The sequence below is a fragment of the Anabrus simplex genome, chromosome 5, assembly GCF_040414725.1.
Source record: "Anabrus simplex isolate iqAnaSimp1 chromosome 5, ASM4041472v1, whole genome shotgun sequence".
Lineage (NCBI taxonomy): Eukaryota > Metazoa > Arthropoda > Insecta > Orthoptera > Tettigoniidae > Anabrus > Anabrus simplex.
In genome coordinates this window covers 185,595,981-185,614,313 of record NC_090269.1, presented here as the reverse complement: position 1 = coordinate 185,614,313, position 18,333 = coordinate 185,595,981, and the positions used below count along the sequence as shown (strand labels likewise).

Here is an 18,333-nt window from a genome sequence, read left to right as displayed (position 1 = left end):
CGCCTACGTTATATAGGAGCAGTACCATTAGGTGAGGAACCTATAGGTCTGAGTGTTGTTTATGATAGGTCATCATGTATATTCCACTGGTCGGTTTCACTGTGTTCAGAATGCGTCTGTTAATTGTGAGTAGAAACACCATGGCTTTACATTGCTTATGGTTGTGAGAAGCACCACGGGTTTGGCTGGCGCCCATCATTAGTACCACTATTTGAGGAAAACCCTTTCTCTGCGTTGTCTCAGTAATACCGTTATGTGAGGAACACCATGAGCTTGTTGCCTGTGGGCGTTACCACAATGTGCGATACACCGTGGTCTGCATAGCCTGTGATTAGTACCACCATGCGAGAAATTCCATGAGTAAGTTACCTATGATTTGTACCACTGTAGAAAGAACACCATTGTTCTACTTTACTAGTGATTGGTACCATTGGGAGGGGCCCTTTTTAGATAAGCATTATCCCAGTAATTAGATCCACTGATTGTTTTTGTTTCACGAACATTTTCTCATCACCATTCGTTTTAGATTCTAGTCAGTGGATACATTTCGAAGTTTGAATTTCGTTACACCTCGTGCCATTAGAGGACGATGACCTAGCTGTTAGGCCCTTTTAAAAATAATATTTTTTTCATCTTTACTATCTGATCTGTGAAGCCTCCGTGGCTCAGGTGGCAGAGCGTCGGCCTCTCCGCGCTGGGTTACGTGGTTCAAATCCCGGTCACTCCATGTGAGATTTGTGCTGGACAAAGCGTAGGTGGGACAGGTTTTTCTCCGGGTACTCCTGTTTTCCCGGTCATCTTTCATTCCACCAACTCCACAATATCATTTCATCTGTCGGTCATTAATCATTGCCCCAGAGGAGTGCGACAGGCTTCGGCAGCCGGCACACTTCCTATCCTCGCCCCAAGATGGGGACTTCATTCATTGCATCCCTGACCCGGTCACTCACTGGAAAACAGCTTGTAGGTTTTCATTTTCACTGACCTGTGGTCAACTCATGTTCTGACTCCGCAGTGATCTCCGCAGAAATTTATCAGCCGGATGGCAGGAACGAGTAGCCGGGTGGGGAATTCTACTTAAATTGAGATTTTATCATATTCATTTTTTTATCTCCCTCAGGACATTAACAATATCAGACCGGTAAACATTAACTGCAAAATTGAAATATTTGTGTTATCACGAACAAGACACGAGTATTTCGAACTAAGTCTTCTACTGCTCGTTCATAATCATGTAACTTCGGGGCTAATCACTCGGTTGCTGTGGAGTGTCATACGGGTTTGTAACGTCATGCGGAATAGTGATCGTATGCGATTCCACGCTAATCACGGCGCGGTAGTCAAGCTAAACATTTAAACTACCGAGCTTAAGTGCAGCCTATATCCAGTATTTGGGACATAGTGCGTTCGAACCCCACTGTCAGCAGCTGTAAAGATGGTTTTCCGTGGTCTCCTATTTTCACACCAGGCAAATGCTGGGGCTGTACCTCAATTAAGGCCACGGCCGCTTCCTTCCCACTCCTATGCCTTTCCCATCCCATCGTCACCATAAGACGTATGTGTCGGTGTGACGTAAAACAAATCGTAAAATAAAAAAAATAAAATTAAACTCCGATGTAATTCATGCAGTTTTGCTGAAAATAATGGAGATTAAGTAAGCACTTTTACAGTATTTAAGTTCTAATTTGGAGCACCCAACGACTCAAATACGGTATGTATTAGTATAATGTAACTAGCATATGTCTAGGTTATGTTAGCCGGGCGGTCCTAGGGAGAACACTGCTCCGGTGTGAAGTTATTTTTCTCGATTATCTTCACACTTTCCTTAATAGCTTCACAGCCGCTTTTCTCATGGGTCCTGGGTGCCAATTGTGTAGCACACGTATGCTGTTCCAGTTTTACGGCCGGATACCCTTCCCGAAACCAGCATTATTTGGAGGGAATGCATTAAACTGTGTTTGTTGTATTCTATGAAAGTGAACCGTTTTTGAAACGCTGAAAGTGAGAAAGGTAGATCGGATGACAAATGAACTTATAATTAAATTTGTTGAGAGAATAATTTGAAATTTGACCAACGGAAGATAGATTGATAGCAAACAGCTTGGGACACCGTCAACATGTTCATTAGTTTTTTTACGAAAGCGTAGAAATGGGGAGGGGGGCTGCAAGAACAACGCATGAATACATTCGTTGAGTATGACAAAGAACAGTGTGGATATAGGATGTAACGGTTACGTATATGTGCCAGAATCCTCCCATCAGTGAGGGAATTTGGACAGGATGAATAGGTACCTCAAAATATGTATATTTATTCGTGTCAGTAGCTTAATACACTAAAATATTACAACAGAGATTATACATATTTATAACACGTCTGACAATTTACTGGCGTTTATGGCATTGGTCCTGCCTAGTGCCAGATAAAGACGACCACTAATACAGAAATTAAACTTGCTTTTCGTCACATGGAAGAAAATATATATAACTACTACAGATACTTTTAAAATTATGCCAACGTATTTCATCTCAGATGTGCCGGAACATTTAAATTAGTGACGAGCTATCATAAAAAAGAGATGAATTGTAAAAACCAGTCCATGCCTTCTATAAATCCGGCATAATACATTTTCAAGGAGGCTTTCTGCCACAGATCAGTAGTCTATTATTTGAGCTCGTTTCTTGAATGCATTCCAGAACCGAAGAAACACATGAACGTGTTTAATAACAGTAGCTTTATAAGGTGTGATTTAATGAAGCAGACTAGCAAACAATGGACGCGCGTAGCAAACCAATGAAAGAGAAATTGCGAGTGAGATGGCTACACGACACTACTTTGCATGCCGGGAAAGTGGGGCGCACTTCGCTACAGTACGTGTTCTCACGTTCCTATTTGAAGAATGCTCGCAATGTTGCTGTATACATGAACAAAGCCGGAAATGCTGCCGAATTACGTTGACAATCAGCGTTTGACTAAAGTCAATTTGAAGACGACTGAAGGTTGTGCTTCGGAACAAAAGCTATAGTTCACTGCTGTCTTATAGTCAAGATTTCATAGTCTCCTACCATTCACTCAAATGAGTTCCATACAAAACTTCTCAACAAGTCTTATATTTTACAAGTCTCAAATTTTGCTTTTGGCTAGGGCTGGTAAAAATTCTAGAATAAATACATACATTTCTTAGAAACTGAGCAAATCGAATCACCGATGCAGATACAATAAACTCTGTGACTAAATATTTACATTAGTTCTTAATCCTGATAAAATATTAAAACCACAAAAAATGATTGTATGAAAGTTACTTCAGCTTGAAAATTTATAAAGGTATTCACTTCTGGCGTTGCGTCAAATGATCTTCCATCTCCAGTTTTATTTTTGGCCTTTACGTCAATTTCTCAGAGTTGGAAATTTGTGTGCATTTGGCCTATTTTCCTGTGTGTTGGATGTATTAGCTACTGCGCGTTTCTGTGGTGATTGGAAGTAATGTGTTGTAGGAGACTTATTCATATCAAAATAAAGTGAGTGCGTGAAAACGGTTAAAATACGTACATACCAAATTTATTCACTAATCATTCCCCCCGCCTGTTTTTACGAGCAGTCATTCTGGCTACCTTCATATGTTACTTCAAACTGAAGGTGTTTTAAAAATGCTGATAGTTTAACGTCGCACTGACGCAAATATTTTAACAAGCTAAGGTACAGCCTCGGCATATGCCTGGTGTGAGAAAAAGAAACCACGGAACTGGCGATGGAGTTTCGAATCCACCATGTTCCGAATAAAAGCTTAAAGCTATACGGCTCTTACCTCGCAGTCGGGTATGTTTGGGGAGGGATCCGTAAAGATTTGTCAGAGTTGGCATTTGACCAGTTCGAAACAACGTACGTGTGTAAAACCAGTTGCAATGCCATCGTATATTAACGAAGACTCAGTAGGACACACGAATCACCACTGATATAATTATTGCGATCGTTGCGATGGGGCATTTTTAAAGTATTAATATTATTATTATGTAGTTTTTGTAGAGAGTTCATAAAGTAACTAGTTCATCTAACAATTTCTTACCTGTATATGAAAACTACCATTACTTACAATATGGTGTATCCCTTAAGAGCTCCTCCATACTGACCTGCATTCCTACCCAACCTCAGTATTAAGCTATCCAGCCCCGTCCAGGACATTCAAGCGTTCAGTAGTTCTAACTAAATGTCTAAACTGCTCAATAAGTTCAATGTTTATTATACATAGTTATGACTGTCGTTTTTAGACATTTAAAACCCTGCTTTAGGCATCCTAAATATACATTAAAACGGTTACGAGACGATGTCACATTTTCTTCTCTCGCCTTGGTGGGGTCACGGGTGCGAATGGACATAGGCCTTATTTGACGGCCTTATGCACTTAACGCCAACCCTATGTAGGGGATTTCTGTTCAGTATTGTACATCCGCGGTAGTTGGGGTGTGTGTGTGTGTGTGTTTTGGGACCCTCACTTCGAGGAATTAACAAACGCTGTTAATATTCCCGATCCGGCTGCGAATCTACCCCAAGACCACCTGAACCGAAGTCGGCGACGCTGTCCACTTTTCTAAGGGCGCAGTCTTACTGTTAGTATTTCTACTTAAAATTTCGATTGTCTGCAGAACAATATTAATAGGGATTGCTGTAATTGGAAAGTGCCTGTGTGGTTTTGACAGTGTGGTGTATACCATAGCCATCGATGGTATAAAATTCATTAAACACTTTTGACCAGTATAGGCTACTCAGACTACCAAGCCGCTCGTATGTAATATTTGCCAGAGCAAACAACCCGGAAGAATACAGCCCGCGGGCAAACATAAGAGTAACTTCCTCTAAATCCCCAAACACTTTAAAAGTTATTAATCCTAATATAACGCCTATATGGGAACCGGAAGAGTAAGCAACACCGTGCACAATAAGATTGTACTGAACTTTCCAGCTACAGTAGGTTATAGTCGACTACTGCGTATTCTTCAAAGTTTTCTGCTTCGTTTCTGTTACTGTAGGATAAGAGAATTTGTTCTCAATTTCACTGGATGCAATAGCTGTACTCTTAGCCAACCAATAAGATATAGAAACAAAAAGGAAATTAAAACTTCTATGCGCTTAATTAGGCATTCATCGCAAAATACTAGCTAACAGTCAAAACAAGCACTTGTGGGTACTAATAAATGCCCTTGATTAGTCATAATTTGACCTAAAACGAATTAATATAACCTTCAAGTATCGTCGCCATAAGACCTATCTGTGTCGGTGCGACGGAAAGCAACTAGCAAAAAAAAAAAAAAAACCTTCAAGTTTTTCAGTTTGTTGAAGCACGCTATATAACACTTGGAAAATACCTGTAAAAGACCACACTAATAATGTTACAGGCATAAGTGTTCTAAGTGTTAAGAACTTGAAGGTTATAAGTTGTCTGCGGAATCAAATATAGAAATTATTATTAAACTTATGTTAGCAGTCTACAGTAAAGTGGAAGGAGCTGCAAGCCGAAAGGTACGCTATACAACTCGCGCAAATAAAAATTATCGGCTTAACAAATAGTCTGCATTTTAAATCCTTCAACGCAATTATAATTATTATTCGGCAGTACTCGTTCACTAGCAAGGTGTGCCTGAAATTCGCGAAATGCAGGCAAAATACGAACTCTCGACAAAGGATGCCAGACCTCCTTAGATATTATTCTAAAAATGCGTTCCTGATTCTCAGCTTAATTTCTAAATACGACTCTGCTCAGAGCCAGCACGCTCCACATTTTGTGGGGTAAGTAACCACTAAGAGTCAAGCTCACGTGACTGACAGAGGAAAATTCTTGTGACTCTTCCCCTCGCTGCCCCCTCCAGCTGAGCCCATTCCCCTCCTCCCGTACCACACCGTGTATTGTCTGCCGCCCTGTGTCAGTTCATGTTGGGATCTGGAGGAGTGCGCAGGCGGCCGACGTGTCGAGCATTTCAAACGCGAATCAGGCTGTCGCTATTGTGTATCGGTGAATTAGACTACAAATTGGAGAAGATTTGTGCGCTGTATGGTGCTTGAAGTGGCTGATAGTTCGAACGAAATCTAGCTTTCAGCTGCTGCTCAAGGAAAGGCCAGTGAATCGTCGCCCGCAGGTTTGTGCATGGAACAACTTGTTATGGTAGTGGCTCTAGTTTGTTGACCTTACAGTAGTAAGTCAAGGTATAACATTCACGTTACTTTCCTCTAGTTTCGTTACTTGACTGTTGTATGGCGACAGTATGGGAACTGGTGGATTTTTCTCCTTTTTGCTGTATTCTGCGTGTGTTTTGAAATACAACGAAACACTTGGTGTTAAAAGTACTTGCAGTAAATATCAATGTTCTTTCAAATAATATTTATAATACACATTCGCGTTTTGGGGTGTGGTGTACATGCCTTTGTGAATAGACTTAAATCCCACCCTGCTGCTGCCTTTTCTGCAATAACATTCCTTGCTTACCTTGAACTGATTTAACCGCCCCATAAGTCTCGTGTCGAGTCTCTTAGTCCCGTCATTACAGAAGTTCTTCTCTTGCACACTGTTCTGTTCCGTTACCTCCAGGTATCGGGTGTCAACCCAGCCTTCACTATATGCGATCGAAATAAGGATAATTTGGAGTTCGTAAACTTGACAGTTCAATTCGTAAAGTCCAGAGTTCGAGCTGACGCTGCTGAGCCGGTCCTAACGGAGAGTGTAATTGCAACTGTGTTTTGATGACAACACTGACTCACCATCGTCGGATAGTACCATACACATGGCCCACGAATACTTTCTAGCTGCCACACAGTTACATTCACTTGCACCACCTACCAGCTGCCACAGTGTACTTCTGATCTACAGGAACAGGGTAGTTATGGAGATTTTTTCGGTAGGCAGTTCTCACTATTTTCAAATTGTGATGTGATTTACTGCTAATACGTAGTTGTTAAAACCTTCGGCCTAAATCTGATTTCATGTGGGACATTTGTCTAATTTAATTTAGCATAAGATGAGCTAGGTTATGTTTTGTCTGAGTCTTAATCACGTGGAGGATGGTTTAAATTTCAAACAGGTTCCCCATTAGCTGTCACAAAGCTCAGGTGTCCCTCGAGATACGTTCCATGAAAATAGATTTGGGAATTAGTCTCGCATTGCTTTCCTCAATAAGTAAGAAAGAGCTATTTACAAAGCCCACTGAGATGAACACGTCCAACAGACTACTTCCGCACTATTCGTAACACGGACAGACAGCATTGCAAGTGTCGCATACATCTCGTTCATGTTGTCAGAATAAGCAATTAAACTTTGCTAGCCCATAGCAGAAGACATGGTGAACTGAACAAGGTATACCCCACCACAGAAAGGTTTGGGCGAGAGTATCAGACCAAAGGAAAGGCGGTTTCCTGAAACTGAAAAACCAGATTACCCGTTTCGTATAGTCGTACCCAGCGATAAACTGCTTATGTGAGTTCCGACGAAGTGTTTGATTCCCTTTCCCCATGCGAGATTGCTTCTGTGCTCCACCTTCATTTCGCTAAATGTAGGTAAATTTAATTCCTTTTTTCACATATAAAGAACTTTCATAAAAGCTTAAACTAAAGATATATATTTCTTTCTTTTTGTTGTTTCGACTTCATTTTATGAAATTTGCTTGCAGTCAGTTTAGAAACGGTAATCTTATCGACAGATTCATCGACTGGTTGGAATGAAGTATTGGCCCATTATGATCAGTTTTTAACCTGTAGCCGTAGGGTTAAAGTGTAGGTTAAACATTTCTTTAATACAATGACGTAGGACGTAAAATATTAATAAATTGCTTGTACGGTTTTCAGAGGCGCCGAAATTTTGTTCCGCAAGAATTCTTTTCCGTGCTATTAAATCTACGGACACTAGGCTGACGTATGCGCACATTCAAATACAACTGAACTGAGTCAGGATCGAACTTGCAAAGTTGGTCAGAAGGCCAGCACCTCAACAGTCTGAGCTACTCAGCCCGGCTATATAACACGTCCCCCAAGATATTGATGGTATAAAATCTAATTACGAGGTATTTATGAGGCACATATCTAGCCTCCATGAAGACAACCTTCCCTTTCAAACTGTTGGATATGAGAAAAAGTATAAACAGCTATTTTACATGTACATTCACATGCGATTTGCACAAGCATTAAACAAGATCCATCTTTCCTATTGCTTTTCAGTTAACATTTCAATTTTGAAATCCATTATCATAAGATGACGGCGTTGTAACTAATACTTGGGTATCGCTAAATTAGTCCTAGTTTGGGTTTCTTTGTACAATAAATTATCTAACGCATTTACTTCAGTAGATCAACTTAATGGGAACGGGCGTTTAGAAGAATGGAGACTGTATTTAAAGTAGGGAATGTGACTGTCAACACGAACAGGTCGATGTTTATAAGGCCAAATATACGTAACATGTAATCCAATTGGGAAGCCTAATCAGCTGTTTTTGACTTTCTATTGCTGTTCACCAATACGACCAAGCGAGCGTGTCCGAAGATGCGACCCAACTTGAGTACGTACATAAATAATTTACTGTTACTGCGTGCTGTACTAGTAGTGAATAAACTGAATTCTGCCTACTCCCTTTATCCTCTTCTAATCACTACCTGCATCGAATGCTGTAGTAGGGTGATAAATTATTCTGACATGGGGAAATGTTTCAAACCTTACAATTCATGTATTTACGTAGGAATGGGATGGATTGCACATCATGCTGAAATTCTCGAATGTTCTTTTTTACCAGAAGATAATTCAAGAGAATGAGCTTGCCCATGAACATCGCATTGCTCTTTATTAATCATGATGAAACAATCAACAAAATGCTACATGAAGTTTACTATTAAATTTCTAAAGGAGATATTAGACAAAGTTCTATTTTCGAGTCTTGTCTTACATTTGTCCTAATTTTTCTTTAAAATAGATGATTTATTTTTTAAACCCAATAGAATGACTTCTAATAGTCTGTTGAGACTTCAATAATTTATATTTCTGGTTAAGGAGATTTAAACGGTAGAAGTATGGGGAGAGTCCCTTCAACTAGTCCTATGACTCGAGAACCTAATCTAATTATTTCGAGGACCGATGTTCTAGATGGCTCACAATAGCAGTATTGACTATTGTGCTTTCTCAATTCCAATATATAGCATACTTCTTAACAAACGTTCGAAATGGCACTCACTTAAAGCGTCATAGCTCAAACTGCCTGTTACGAATTACATAGACCAATCGCAAGTGCATGCAAGAACCAATAAAATGGGATAAATAACTCAACAGGCTTTTTAGTTTTGACGTTCTTATATCAAATGAAAAATGAATTTTCTGTTTACATAATGGAGCAAATACAGTACATATATTATGTACAAGATCACCCTAAGTTGCGAGGCATATTTCATAGGCTAGTTAAATCACGTGATACTCGCAATGAACTACGGTAAGCCCATCAAAACTAATTGTACTCAGAACCTTGTATGCAATAAAGCCACAAAAACATTCAGAATGGGTATGTACAGTCCTGACAGATTGAAATTTACACAAGTCGATGGTCATTTTCGACTTCTGAGGCGAGTACATCGTAAAGAGAAGTATGAAGCCTTCAGCCCAAGATCAACATAGAACTTACTACGATGGTTGTATACATTTTAATTTTTGTGAGACCCTACTTCTCAAAGTTCCATTATACGCAACCAATCCCAATTTTCAGTAGTTTTGATTTTGTAGTAGTTTCTTGATTTTGAAAGACTTCTACGAATTGTTTCTGGAACAATTGTTATACATTCACGTGTATTAGGGGCTTCAAAATTAGGCTAAATAAATCTGATACGTGATAAGACTAGTTTGATGTTTAGCATGTTTCGTTAAAATATTCAACTATTCTAGAATGTTGTAATATCATTTTTTATTTAATTTACATTTCTTCTGAATTTACCCCATAAACACAACGCATCGGTTAATCCAAGGACGTGCCATCACAGGTTTGTTTATAAAAGGCGTTCGGTTACGTCAGTGCTAAGCATTCAACGATGTAGCAATGCTGCGTACTACGCGAATTGTTTATCACACTTCATATTTACATCATGTAAAATAAAAACTTTACAGCTCCACAGAGAATTGGAAATTGAAAACCGTCACTTTTACACTCGATACGGCAAAAGTAGTCGGTGCTCTTAGAAATCGTCCTGTATGACAGTTATTTTCAGCGTTCTATCAATTTCGGATGTTCGCCAGCCGTTTTCTAATCTTTCACTATCTGGGTACGTGTATGTAATAGAGTGGAATGGAAAGTGAAGCGGGAAGTAGAATATATGTTTGGATAGTCGGTCCTGATAGGTTTGATGTTGCCATCCATGCCACCCTGTCCTGCTAACCTTTTCATTTCTACGTAACTACTCAATCTTCTCCAGTCAGTCATATTCACATCTTGGTCTATCTCTGCCTACTCTCTCCTCACAGTCCTAGCTGTCTTAGAATGTATCCTATCATTATGTCTTCTGGTCAAATTTCGCTAAATCTTTTTCCTCTCGCCAATTGGATTCAGTATCACGTTATTCGTGATTCCATCTCCCATCTCACCTTAAGAATTCTTCACTAAAACCCCATTTTCGAAACTTTACTCTTTCTTTCTGAGCGAGTTGCCCATGTTTCACTTCCATGCAACGCAACGTTCAAGGCGAAAGTCTTCGAATATTAATGTAGGAATTTGACATTTTTGAAGCGAGTAAATTTTCTTAAAGATCTTTCTTGCTTGTACTACTCTGCGTTTCAGATCCTCCTCATATCTGCCATCGTTATTCTATCAAGTACATATATTAATCTACTTCCTCTTAATATTTCCTTTCCTAATCTAACATTCCCTATATTAGTTTTGTTCGTCTGCTCTCCATTACATGTTTTGGATTTGTTTTAATTCTTTACTCCTCAGAGTTCTCCATACCACTTCATGTCACATGACTGCCAAAAAGTGAATACACAATTCATTACACTGGGAAGTGAAAGTGCAGGTTGGCATCAAACCATCACTCAAATTTGGCACGGTAATATTCTAAGAAAATAACACTGCCTGGAAACTACGTACGTTTTTTCACTACTTAACATTAAGAGTGAGGGAGAGGGTGTTCCGTTCTGATTGGCGACTACTCGTAATCTTCAGGCGCAAGGAGATACTGGTTATAAAATAACTCTTGAAATTGTGTACTAGGGACTTGCACCCTTGTCCAGGCAGAGTACACCGCCTGCGTAGGCTGGTAGGAAGTGGGCTGTCCCTTTCCGGCTTCGAAAGGCCGCCCTTTAATGCATTTTATTGGCAATGCATGTGATCAATAGCAGTAAATCCAAGGTTATCATATCCTGAAGTAAAGTTGAACGTTGGTGCTACCTAATTTAGTGTCGACCAGGCATGGCAGTCTCCCACTCTACAAATCGCAAATTACGCACATCCATTAGAGCTACATGTGGCAGTCTTCAGCAATCCTCTTCATGTCGCCGTTAGTGCTATTGTATCATTTCATTGACCTAATTCTTGGTCTTGTTATCGCTTTTTTAGTTAAAACTTTTCTTGCAATAATAGGTTGAGCAACGGAATGTGAACTTTGGTCTTTTGCAGTTGTCTGAAAGATTCTAACAATCGTATTGTCTCAGGCACTGGGTTTCAGACCACCCGGGGGGCTTGCCATTTAGGGGAAATTTCAGGTACCTATTTTTTCGTTCCGATTTGTTACCATATAATGGCGAAATGGAAGTATAGTTGACTGAAAGGTTCCTCGATGAGAATTGCAGATGGACTATGTTTGCCGCCAGATATCATCAAACATGCCAAGAATTTTGCCTGGATGCGAACTCTGACTGGGGACTGGAAATCGGACACTTGACCTCTGATTCATCTAGCTTAAACTTGTCACTCTACAAACTGACTTATCTGCCGTTAAAAACTGAGTTTCGTCTAGCTTCCCACAAGTTGTTCTCGCAGGTGTTGCGTTCCAAAACATACTTTCTGGTCTCTCCATCCACGTGATTCTTTAGCAATGGGTCATTGTTGAAGATTACGAGGGGCATAGGCCATGACTAGTAGTTACCTGCCCACTATACGGCCTACATATATTTGGGTGCCCGTCTATTCTGAAATGGAATTTCCACCCCAAAAGTGTACATACCGTCAAAGAGGACATACGCCCCTCAACACCCCTAGTCAAAATCCAGATTTGATACCGACTCTCAAAACATCTACAACAAAAATGTACCTCCGCGCGCACAAAACTAACGTTGAGTCAGAAACTGTAATTTTGAACAGGAAAGCAGCCGTTGCAAATATTGAGGATAAGGAACGTAAAATAATTTAGACCCAAAACTCCGGACAACAGTCTCGGAGGCAGACATGAAATCAAACAGTACACACATATTCAGTGATATTACAAAACGCAGGTTAAGATTCTACGGATATTTTAAAATAATGCATACAGGCAGGCTTACAAAATAAATAGTTGAATTCTACGAAAACAGGAATAATGAAATAGATTGGCGAAATCAAAACTAATTTCAAACAGACAGGTTATTACACCAGCAGATATCCAAAACAGTGTAGTCTTTAGATCCAAAATTCACAGATGTCAAGTTGACAAAGAGGGAAGACAAGACTGAAACCTGGCATGAAGACGGAAAGGAAGCCCGCAGTAAAAGACTGGAATAAAAATGGGCACAAAGGCAAATTCACGCCCCTAAGTACCTTGCATATTCCTAATAGGCTTATTCGCACATAAGAAATTATGATATTGAAATCGCAGAACTAGTTGGTGGCGAATTGAGCTGCTCTTCAGTGCCGCATGAGTCATCTATGGCAGCTAATGGCGAAGCTGTTGAGGATCCAATCAGCCAGGTGGAGTAGCCGGCAGTTAATTCAATGGGTTCCAGGCTGAATGCTGAAAGACATAAGCATATAATTACAATCAGTGTATTACACAACTACGGTATGTTCCCAGGCATTTACATTTTTCAGTGACGAAATTCTTGGACGTGTTCCACAGCAATTTTTAACCAGATAGGAACAGCCTGACGTAAGTTCGGCGATACTTAACATAATTCAGTGAAGAGGATAACTTACCACCCCAGTATTCATAGGACTATAAACCTACCATATTTTTCGAGCTGATATCCGCTACGCGACTTTGTTAGTACTTGTATAACAAACATGCTTTATAGTTTGTCATGGGCTAAATATCAGATACTTAAAGGCACTTGATATGGTTACACCATAGTCTTACACCCCCTGTGGGTGGGGGACGTAGACGAATACACCCATGGTATCCCCTGCCTGTCGCAGAGGCGACTAAAAGTGGCGACGAAGGGATAATTGTATTGGAACCATGAACCTACTTGTGATTAGTACAACCACGCGGGGAACACCATGGGTCGCTTTTACTTGCGCGTAATACCACTGTTAGGTACCAAATAGGTTTGTGATTAGTAGCAAGAGTGCGTTGCCGGCTTCTATAGTACCTGTACTTAGTACCACTTCAGGAGCGACACCATGATTCTGGCTTGCCGATGATTAGTACCCACTATATGAGAAACACCACGGGATAGTGCGGGTCCCTGTGGTTAGTACACTTACGTGATGAACACCATAGGTTTGCGTTGCCTGTAAATGGCGCCGCAATGTGCGAAACCCCATAGGTCTGTATTCCATGTGCGAATTTCATTACCAGTGAGTAGTACCATAATGTATGGAATTCCGCTAGTCCACGCTGCTTTTGATTAGTACCGCAACATGGCATACCATGGTTCTACATTCCTAGCGATAAGTACCATTATGAGGGACCGATGACTTCCACTGATAGTTTTAAATTCATAACCATACATCCATTCGTTCTTTGTCCTCACGTTTTGAATTCTGGTCAGTGGAGGATTTTGGACTTTTAATTTTACATTACATTTCGTCTCTTTTGGATTAGGGGCCGATGACCTAGATGTCAGGCCCCTTTAAACAAGCATCATCAACCATAGTCTAACAATGTTCTGAGTAATTTAAGATTACTTACTTTAATAATAAATACTAAGCCTCCGTGGCTCAGGCGGCAGCGCGGCCTCTCACCACTGGGTTCCGTGGTTCAAACTGCGGTCACTCCATGCGACATTTGTGCTGGACGAAGTGAAGGCGGGACAAGTTTTTCACTGGGTACTCCGGTTTTCCCTGCCATACTTCATTCCAGCAACACTCTCAAATATCATTTCATTCAGTCTGTCATTCAGTAATCATTGTCCCAGAGGAGTGCGACAGGCTTCGGCAGCTGGTGCAGTTCCTATCCTGGGGGCTTCATTCCATTCCTGACCCGGTCGAATGACTGGAAACAGGCTCTGGGTTTTCAATAATACTGTATTGTATTAAAACAGTGTCAGTCTTACAGAAACTTTCCACTACTGCGGATTAGTTTCAGCAAAGCTTAGAATTGTTCACACATTTAGTGCATAAATGATTCACTTCGAACTTGACACTCGGTGAACTGACAAGTTGCCACTGACATGTTACTCTTTTGCAAACACCAATACTGTTTCATGTTTAAAATGTTTAAGTAGGCTGCTTCCAATAGGCCCTGGTGTTGAAAGTCAAAGAGCGGAAGCAACACTTTAAAGTTAAAATGTGATGTTATATTGACACGACTTAGTTCCACATTCCACTGTTCCAAATGATCCTCCCTTTCTGCAGAACTTTGACAGTTTCCTTCGACCGAGCGGAGTTTGCGTCAAGTGGCTATCGGCTTGCGTTTGAGACAGTAGGTTCGAACCCCACTGTTGGCAGCCCTGAAGATAGTTTTCTGTGGTTTCCCGTTTTCACACCAGGCAAATGTAGGAGCTGTCCCTTAAGGCTACGGTCGCTTCCTTCCCACTCTTACCCCTACCCTACCTCATCTTCGTCGGAAGACCTGTCTGTCGATGCGACGTAATGAAAAAGAGAAATTGCGAGTTCATTGATTTAACATTTCAGCCACACTCTAGCACAATTTTCAACAAAATTTCGCTGAGTTTCTAAGCTCCATATTGCACGTCCCACATCTTCAGGTATTGAAAAGCCCGTCTGGTGGCAATGATCGTTCGGGTGTCAACTTTGCGTTTTGACCCCGTAGTTAGCCGGTTCCAGTCCCGTGGGCGGAAAAGAAAAATCTTAACCGGCAGGGAAGAAGTGGTGATACAGTATAACGTTTGTAATCACTTGCTCGCCTGCGAAAAGCCTAAATAAAATTGCAGACCTCTCCGCACCCTTGATTTGTCCGTCGGGCGGCGACGTTACACCTTGGGCAGACCCCTTAGTGTTAATAAACAGGAGTAGGCTATCTGCCGACACCGGGTTTAAACCTCTCCCTACATATTACCACATCCAGGGACATATTATACTGCCTAGCCTAATGACATTTAGCTTGCACGCGGAGAGCTCTGTTCACAAGCTTCCCAAGATACCATTTACATCTTGCTTTAATCGACTGTGATAAGAATGTTTGTGGTTGGCTTTCTCCGCCTGCCTCGTCTTGTTCCACTTGTCGCCCAGCCGGCTGCCTGGGGAAGCCCTCTGAGTGGGAGGGAAGGCACAAGGTCACTGTCGAAATCCTGTGCCAGTCCGTGCCACACGCGTCCCGTCCCGTCTCACAACAGACTACATCCAGTATTTATGTAATGCGGCCATTGATGTGTTAAGCCCGCCTGGTGGCGATAACCGTTAAGGCGTGAAGTCTGTATGGTCTGACAGGTTAGCCGGTTCGAGTCCCGTTGGTCGGAAAACCTTTCCATCAGCAGAATGTTGGCCGAGAGGGTAGGAGAGGCCGTGGTATACAAATTAACAATTTCTAATCACTCTATTCAGTGCCAAAAATCTGGATTGAATTCCAAACCTCCCCGCGGTGTTAATATGGAATGGTGGCATAATGTTCATTTAGTCCATCGGATGGAAACTTTAAGCATTAAGCAGACTCCTTGGTGCTATTAGACAGGAGTAGGCTGTGTCGGCAGCGGGTTTCACTCCCTCCCTTACTATCATGTCACGTCATTCATTGAATCTCATTAACCTCTGAGATTGGCGTCAGAAAGGGAATCCGGTCGTAAAAACTCGTACGAAGATTAATCACCCTTTCATACCTGACCTGTCGGGCTGACTGGCTCAGACGGGGGAGGCGCAGGCCTTCTGACCCCAACTAGGCAGCTTCGATCCTGGCTCATTCCGATGGTATTTGAAGGTGCTCAGATATGTCAGCCTCGTGTCGGTAGCTTTACTGGCACGTAAAAGAACTCCTGCGGGACTAAATTCCGGCAACATTGGAGTCTCCGAAAACCAAAAAAAGTAGTGGGACGTAAAGCCAATAACATTAACATACTTGACCTCGTAGAAAATCGGAAGAAGGGATGGACACACACACACACACACACCATCGTTAAGTCATTTACTTCCGTCAACCTTACTGTTACAAAATGTGAATGCTTATTGCATTGTTTCGCGCCAACGACTTCACATTCCAGAACAGCTTGCGGAAGATAAGACTGTTACGCAAAGAAGTCGTTCAGTGCAAACTCCAATATAGGGTGTTCAAATTTGAAGTAAACAAATTGTAACGGGAATTATTTATTCAAATTGAATTCCTAAGATACGAATCTATATCAATTAGAAACGGTTTTCGTTTCGTGTATAAGCAAGTCTTGTTTTCTAAGATGTTTGGAGAAACGTCACGAGGAGTTGCCTAGGATTTCGAAGTTTTCTTTTCCGGTTAACCTTCCTGACAAGAGATCTGAACGGCACTAAGTGGCTCGTGACCTATCACTCAGAAGCGATGTCAGTTTTTCATTTTTAAACCTTTTAGAGGTTGACTTCTAAAAAAAAAATTCTTAGCTGTTGCCTTATAACCTGAAGGTTTTGTGATTCCTAGAGGATGGTTGGAGTTGTACTTTCTCTTAAAACATTCACCACCACTTTGGTGGTTCCTGTGATTGAGATGAACAGATGGCATTTCGCACGTACAGGGTGTTTCAGTAAAAGCGTAGAAAAAATAGTTGTTATAGAAAGTACTTTCCTGATTATTTTGAAAGTAACCTTAGGTCCTGAACATCTCTCTTAAGCTATTCCAACCCCTAACTCCCCTTCCTGTAAACGAGTATTTGCCCCAATTTGTCCTCTTAAATCCCAACTTTATCTTCATATTGTGATCTTTCCTACTTTTCAAAACACACCACTCACTTATTCGTCTACTGATGTCCTCCCATGCCATATCTCCACTGACAGCTCGGAACATACCACTTAGTCGAACAGTTCATCTTTCTCCCAGGTCTTCCCAGACCAAACTTTGCAACATTTTTGTAACGCTACTCTTTTGTCGGAAATTGCCCAGAACAAATAGAGCTGCTTTTCTTTGGATTTTTTCCAGTTCCTGAATAAAGTAATCCTGGCGAGGGTCCCATATACTGGAACCATACTCTAGTTGGGGTATCACCAGAGACAAATATGCTCTCTCCTTTACATTCTTACTGCAACCCCTAAATAGCCTCATAATCATGTGCAGATATCTGTACCCTTTATTTACAATCATATTTGTGTGATAACCCCAATGAAGATCTTTCCTTATATTAATACCTAGGTATTTACAATGATTCCCAAAGGGAACTTTCACCCAATCAACGCAGTAATTACATCTGAGAGGACTTTTCCTACTTGTGAAACTCTCAACCTGACTTTGATCCCCGTTTATCATACCATTGCCTACTGTCAATCTCACATTATCGAGGTCGTTTTGCAGTTGCTCACAATCTTGTAACTTATTTATTACTCTGTACAGAATATCATCCTTTATATACAGGGGTTACTATAGCAACTCTTGAATCATTTGGTATAGCTGTTTCATGAAAACAAGTACTTCAGATATCCCACCCATTGTCTTTAATATATCCCCCGAAACCTTGTCAATTCAAGCTGCTTTTCTGGTTTTCAACTTTTGTATCTTACTGTAAATATTATTGCTGTTGTACCGGGAGGTACACCCCAAAGCCGCGCATTCAAATTCAGCGCCTAAATGAACTCCTCTATTGGTAAAATAGTGAAACTGAAACTACAACTTAGAGCTTTACTCAGATGATGTCGCCACAGAAATCTGTGGCTTGGTTCTAAAAGGGCCAATGTCATTTTTTATCGAAATTGAGATGTTAACTGATACAAACGCGTTTAATCCTGGCTTGCAACATGTTAAAAGGGCCAATGCCTGTGCTAAGTACTAAACGAACAGTTGACGTTTAATTAAATAAGTCGTTGCCAATAATGTTAGATTACCAATAAAGATTAGAGACCTGGCAATTT

The 18,333-nt window shown here is 40.9% G+C and overlaps 1 protein-coding gene across 3 annotated transcripts in view; it reads left to right on the top strand.

Moving 5' to 3' along the window:
• ced-6 (PTB domain-containing adapter protein ced-6) overlaps positions 1-18,333 on the top strand; it is a 352,928-nt gene that overhangs the window by 62,908 nt on the left and 271,687 nt on the right. The window contains exon 1 of one of the 3 annotated variants that reach the window (XM_067147220.2): positions 5,929-6,104. The exons of 1 other annotated variant lie outside the window; for it this stretch is intronic. The gene's annotated coding sequence lies outside the window, so the exon portion shown is untranslated. Of the gene's footprint in view, positions 1-5,928; positions 6,127-18,333 lie in introns of those variants that run through there. One more of the 3 variants, XM_067147216.2, reaches the window with a different exon arrangement.